Consider the following 7,315-nt stretch of genomic DNA (forward strand, 5'->3'; position numbering starts at 1 on the left):
TAGAAAAATTCAACATTTTAAAAAATTAACAAAAAACACCCCACTAGAGCCTGAGAAGTCTCAATCCTGCCTGATCTTGAAGAGCTGCGAACAAGATCAAGGGCATTATGGGTAAGGGAGGAGCTTGAGAGTCAGATCCTAGAAACTGAAAAAATGGTGGCAGTGTCTGATCTGAACCCATTTGTTGAGGAATGAATGAAAATTCAGATTGGTTTTATAAACTTGTTTTGGGCAGCATAGGTCCAGAACAAACCTTGTCCCAAATTTTTCTTTGGCCTGGTGGAACCTCTTGGGTGACTTAGGAGCTTCCTTATCTCAGAAGCTGCTACTTCACTTTGACAGGGTGGGACTTGAAGTATGAAAAGGAACAAGAAAGACTCGAATGATCCTTTGCACTCATATGCCTTGAGTTATTGACGTCCAGGTTACTGAAACAACCGCAGCCCACCACCAAACTGCCTCCAGAGTGTAGCAGTTGGGCAACCATTCAGAAAGACTTATTTGTGAAGCCTTGAGTTTTGCAGACCACCACTGCCCACGGACAACATCCATAATAGTTTCTGCCTAGAGGATCCTCTCTCTGAAAGTGTCAAACGTAAATGCCTGTGAAGTACGAAAACAAATTCTCTTCCCTCCTTTCTGGTTTCCGGAGAAAGTCCTTCGAGGGGTGGAGAATTAGACTCCTTCAATGTAGGATTTGCTGTCTCACCCACACAGAGATAATTTTACGTTTAGAACTGAAAGGGGTAGATCCATCATATGCAGCATCGACAGTCTGGAAATGTTCCACAAAGTTGCATAGCTGCATCCAGACATATCACCTGATGATAATGCCTGTGCTAGTGGCTTTAGACGCACCCTCCTCAGCATTTGACACAAGGTATATAGAGATGCTGGATGAAGACTGAAGGGTTGCCAACTATGAATAAAGTCCCCTGGTCTGCAGATAAGGTCCCTGGGAGAGACTTGGCAATCTCCATAGTCAAGTCCCTGTGGAAATGTGACATGCCAAAGTTAGTGCTCGCACTGAATAAGTAGGAGACTTAAGACCTGCTTCCCACATCTGTCCAATGCCAAAGAATCCCTGTTTGGTAGATGGACAGAACTCTCGTCAGTTTTCCTGGTTGCTGCAGCCACTACCATAGAATCTACTGCAAGTCCCTTACTCTGATAGGAGTGGTCTTTAGGAGAAACCAAAAATTAGTTGAGTCTTTTAGGAATTGTTTCAGCTGTGTTCAGTTCCTTCTGCATCTGTAAATAGATTAGGTCCATCATCTCAAAAGCCTCAAGGAAGACTGACTGGAGCTGAAGGATCATTCTAAATGAGATGTCCTCAATGGAGATCAGGGCAAACCATTAAAATCAGTGTCAATTAGCAGATTCTTTAGAGAAATCCAAGTATCTCCTTTTACACTTGCACTTCCTGGTACCCCCTTGTGGGCTGTTCGGGGGAGGACTATCTGAAATGCTCAACGGAATGAGAACTGCCCTCAAGGCATCTGGGAAATGGGCAGCGGTGAACGTCGTCACCTCACAGCAAGACGTCCTCCGATTTGATTCTCTGCTGGGGTGCCTACTGTACACAGCCTGCATGTCCCCCCTGCGTTTGCGTGGGTTTCTTCCCACATTACAACATACATGCATCTGGAGCATTTCTCCCCAGGCCTTGACTAAAATAGGCTCTGTCCTAGTCAGACTTTCCTAGTCAACAAATGTTAAAAAAATTGGCTACCCTGACAGGACAAGATGAGTAAGCTCAGAAACTTGGAAAACCAGATGGGGAATGGGGTTCCTCCTACTTCAAAAAAGTTAGACCTCTTGGTTGACACTTTCAAAAACCTCACACCGATCCAGATACAGATCCGGAGAGACATACTAAGTTGAAACCCCCAAAGGCAGCTCAATCTTGAACGTCATCTGGCTGGGCTCCAAGGCTGGAGCCAAAAACAAACTACCAAACACTGAGGCTCCTAAGAGAAATAGCTCTCCTGAAGTCCAATCAGATCCCACCCTTCAAAGCTGATGCAGAGTGTACAGGCTCAAGAGATTTTGATGGGTCCAAAGGAAGAGCCAACCTCAGAACTCAGAGTGGAGTTGGTATAAACTCTCCACTCCAAAAAAGATCTACCTAGGGTAGAAATAGGATTCAGGTGCTGCAATCCGGAAGGTCAGATTGTAGGACGAGTTACCAAAGGATAAGTGAAAGAAACAATACCTCCAAGTCCAGACAGTATTAGGAGCCAGGAGGTCCTCCAGCTACATACGAGTCCAGAGAATTTCCTCATCCATGTCAGCTTCAAAAAGACTTCTGGAGGACCAAACCTAACTAATGATGTTGAGGAAGATGGCCTGGAGTAGTAGTGTGGCTTCTGCAAAATTGGAGAGCAAAGTCTGGTTAAATATGCTTTGGTGAAAAGTTTGGAGGAGTATGAGATCAGAGGATTATCGGAGTGTTGCCTCCAAAGGTTGTAAAACATTTGGTGCCATGACACAGATTAAGTTTTTTTGCCTCATCTTTGGTCCTGTCCAATGGCTTTTTCGCGAGTGAAAAGGAGTAGCTGCAAGTCTACCTTGATTAAGGAGGTTTGCAAGATATAGATGGCTAAATAAGCCCCTTCAAATTTAGTCTGTTCTTTTCTATAATGGCCTGCTGTCCAAGAGCCTCACAAATGAAGCAGGAAGTGTCCAATTGGGATGGGCCTAGATAATAGGAAGCTTGCATGAGCAAGCTGTACATTGCTTTGAAACCTGAAGGTTTCTCTGCAATTTTCCTAAAAATTAGGAAAAAGTGTTTATATATTTTTTGGAGATAAAAGTTGTAGATACCACAGAGAAGAGTATTAGTTAACAGTAAGGTCTATTTTATTATAAAAAGAAAATCTGGAAACTGCAACAGAAATTATCCCGTTAACTAAGAACATTAATAGGTAAAAGGGAAGGGAGTCTTTAAAAAAAACAGAAAAAGGGCACTCGTCCATACACAAATCTTTCTTTTGAAAATCCTGAGCACTCTAAATCAGTCCAGCGCTAATGGCAGCAAGAGATCTTAGGTGGCTTGTCCTCTGTACAGGAATTATGGGTAAAGGAGAGGAGCCTGAGCACAGAATCCAAAAGCTCGAGAAAGGCCAACATCAGATCAGACACCCACACATCGGGGAACGGACAGAAAGACTTCAAATCTTTTGTTAATACACTCTTTAAAGCTGTTATGGTGTAATCTTATGTTAGATCACTCAATGGCAGCAAACAGTATGAGAAGCTTTAACAAGCTGTAAAGCAGTGTATGGTGCTGTTTAATGTACTTCGTTTCTGGCCAGTGTTTGTTAGACAACAAAAAGTACAGTTTTGTACCTACCATAAATGTAGATGTTAGAGTGCTCATACAGCTGCAGTCATTACAGATGGATTATCCTGCCGTCAGGCGGGTCCTCGGTCATCCGAATTCCAAAGACTAGGTCCGGCGTCAGTTGTCGTCGCTTCTTCCCCGACGTCAGTGCAGCAGGGGTATAAAAGAGGCAGCAGACGCCATTTTCTTCAGTTTTTCTTGCCCCAGATGTCAGGTGCCCCCAGAAGGAAGGCAAAACATAATATTACGCAAACATGCAATGTAGATAAATCAAAAACAGTAGTTGCAAGCAAATACACCATAAAAGAATACCCCAAATAGGTTGTATGATAAAGGTGTTTGTCATAAGGCCTGGCCTAAGAAAGGATGGAGGGAGGGCAACCTGGACTGCAGCTGTATAAGCACTCTAACATCTACATTTATGGTAGGTACAAAACTGTACTATGTTCATCGTGCATACAGCTGCAGTCATTACAGATGGGTAGAACCCCAAAGCTAAGTAAGGGTGGTAGGTACTAATTGGAAGTAGGAGGGGCTAGGATGCCCTGCAAGACTGCTGTGGCAAAGCCCCCTCTAGATTTTGAGTATAAAGAAAGGTGGTAGTGCTTGGAGAAAGTTTGCACTGAACTCCAAGTAGCTGCTTCCAAAATGTCCTTGGTAGGAACCCCCCCTGAGGAAAGCTGCAGAGGTAGCTATAGCCCTGGTGGAGTGGGATCTGATGTATACAGGCTCAGGTTTTCCATGAAAAGAAAAAGCGTATGCAGTGGGCTATCCATTTTGAAATTGTCCGTTTGGAAATGGCCTTTCCTTGAGCACCTGTAGCATAGGACACAGAGTTGCTCAGATTTCCTGAATGACTTTGTTCTGTCCAAGTAATAACGAAGTTGTCTCTGAATGTCCAAGGAATGTAGAAGTCTCCCTCCTTTGTTCTGTGGATTTGGATAAAAGGTAGGTAAATGAATAGTCTGATTCAAAGCTACACTGGATACTACCTTTGGCATGAAGGTAGGGTTGGTTCGTAAGGAGACTCTGTCCTGATGGAAAATAATGAATGGTTGCACAGCCATGACGGCCTGTAGCTCCAAAACCCTGCGTGCTGAGGTAATGGCTAGAAGGAAGGCTGTTTTCCACGACAAGTACTGTAACTCTGTTGAAGAAGCCGGCTAAAAAGGGAGGCAGGGTCAGCTTTTCCAATACAAAGTTGAGGTCCCAAGCTGGGACCGGTGGTTTCCGTGGGGGGGTTTATATTTTTTGCCCCTCTGAGGAACTGCCTTAATAGAGTATGTGAGAATAAAGGAGGATCTGTATTGTATTGTGCAGAAATGGCTGAAGCGTGGATCTTGGAGAAGGAAAGGCCACTGTTTAACATCTCGGCTAGGTACTGTAAAATTTGAGGTATATTTATTACCCAAGGATTCTGGCCCTTTTCTTGATTCCAGGAACAAAATAGTTTCCATTTGGCGGAGTAGGTTTTTCTAGTAGAGGGTCTTCTGGCCTCCAAGAGGACATCCTGCACCTCTTTGGAGAGGAGAGTCTGTTGGGAAATTAAGGTATTCTCCATGCATCTAGATTTAAGGCTTTGAGCTGGCTGTGAAGGGCTTTGTAGTTGTGCTGGGACAACAGAAGAGGAACTAAAGGTAGTATCCATGGTGGTGAGTGTGACGGGCTCTTTAGGAGAGGATACCAGTGCTGTCATGGCCAGTCTGGAGCAAGGAGAATCATTTGTGGCATGTCTCCGCTCTGGCTTTTAATAAAACTTTGATCATTTGAGGAAGAGGCGGGAAGGCATAGACTGTCAATGTTGTCCAATTGAAGGAGAGTGCATCCACTTTCCAGGCCTGTGGATGATAGGTCCTGGAACAGAATTTTTTCAACTGGTAATTTCTGTGGGTAGCAAATAGATCTATGTCTGGCTGTCCCCATGCCCGAGTTATCTTTAAGACTTGAGGATGCAACAACTTCCATTCGTGTGGGTCTGTCATATTTCTGCTTAAGTTGTCTGCCAGTGTGTTTTCCTTCCCTGGCAGGAACTGTGCCTGTAGTGGAATTTGTAATTCCAGTGCTGTGTTCCACAGGGTCATGGCTTGCCTGCAGAGGGGATATGAAGGAGTTCCCCCATGTTTGTTTATGTACCACATCACTGTGGTGTTGTCTGTCCTCATCAATAGCTGGCCTGGATGCAGTAGGTCTTTGAAGGTCATAAGAGCATTTTGCATGGCTAGCATCTCCTTTTGGATGATGTGTAGGTGCTTCTCTTTTTGGGACCATTTTCCCTGAAAGCACTGATCTGTCATGTGTGCTCCTCAGGCGTAGTCTAAGGCATCCGTTGTGATGATTTGAGTTGCTTGAGGAAAATAGAAAGGGAGACCCGTGTTTCTTTGGCATGCTTGAGCCCACCACAAAAATTCCTTTTGAAGGCATGGAATGAGGGGTATAATTGTTTCCAAGCTGTGGCTGTGTTGAGATCATAAGTTTTTTTAGGTACCGTTGTAGTTTCCTCATATGCAGCTTTGCACATGGTATCAGTAGGATGCAAGATGCCATGAATCCCAGAGCCTGCAGGACTTTCCTTGCAGTTAGTCTGGTTAAAGTTACCATTTTGTTGAAGCATTGAGACAGTTGCCCTCGTTTGTCTGGCGTGAGGTAGGCCATCTGGGTGGTTGTATTCAAGCTGGCACCCAGGAAAATTATCTGTTGAGAAGGTATTAGTTTTGATTTCTTTTTGTTCACTGTGTATCCCAGGTAGTTTAAACAGTTTTATTACAAACGCCAGATGCTGCAATAGAATGTCCTTGCTGTCCGCTTGGATCAGGCAGTCGTCCAGATATGGGTAGATTTGTAATCCTTGTTGTCTGCAGAAGGCAATTACTGATGCCAGGCATTTCGTAAACACTCTGGGTGCAGTAGATAAGCCAAAGGGTAGTGCAGAGAATTGGTAGTGGGTTGAACCTGCAAGAAATCTGAGGTATCTTCTGCAATCTTGTCTGATAGGGACATGCAGGTATGCCTCCTTGAGGTCCAACGTTATCAGCCAAGACTCCTTGCCCAGCATGGGAAGAAGCTGCTGTAATTTGGGCATCTTGAATTTTGGTACCTGTAGATATGTGTTTAGTATGGATAGGTCTAAGATAGGTCTCCAATCTTTGTCCTTCCTTGGTACCAGAAATAGTCTGGAATAAAAACTTTGACCTTGTTCTTTTGCAGGTACCTCTTGAATTGCTTTCATATCCATGAGAGCGGAAATTTGTCTTTGTGCCTCTGCCCATTGATTTTGTGGCAGGTTTGGCAAGCCTCTCATTTTTGGAAGGGCGTGAAAGTGGAACTTGTAGCCTCTGTCTATAATGTCCAGAATCCATTTGTCTGTTGTAACAATGTGCCAGATTTTTGAAAATAATGCCAGTTTTCCGCCCAAAGATGCTGCCATTATAGCTTTGTTTGGCAGGCATAGGGGGAAGTCATTGTGTCTGTTTTCTAAATGACTGTGGTCTATCTTCTCCACCTCTTGGGGTTGGTGCTTGCCACTGTCTAGCTCTGTAAGATCCTTGAGGTTGTCCTCTACCCCTTGGGCGTCTGTATCTGCCCCTTTGAGATCTGTCTGTGGCTGGAAAGGACCAATTTTTGAAGGCCAGTTTATGCTGAAGCATGGAGGTTGCACCTGCAAGAAATCTTCAACTATATGCATAGATTTCGCTTTTTCCTCCATTTTCTTTAGTACCTCCTCAGCTTCAACACCAAACAATACATCTTTTTGAAGTGGTGCATCTAATAGCTTTGCTTTGACATGATCTGGTAAGGATTGCTCTTTGAGCCAAGCATGTCTACGTATGACAGACCCTGTGACAGCAGCTCTACATGAGGCCTCTAAAGCATCAAAACCACACTGCAAGGTATGTTTACCCACTTGCTCTGCTCCATGCAACAAATCCTGCAACTCTTTCAAATCTGGTTGTTCTGTTTGTGTCATTTTGC

The sequence above is a fragment of the Protopterus annectens genome, chromosome 12.part0, assembly GCF_019279795.1.
Source record: "Protopterus annectens isolate FY-2018-M chromosome 12.part0, PAN1.0, whole genome shotgun sequence".
NCBI lineage: Eukaryota > Metazoa > Chordata > Ceratodontiformes > Protopteridae > Protopterus > Protopterus annectens.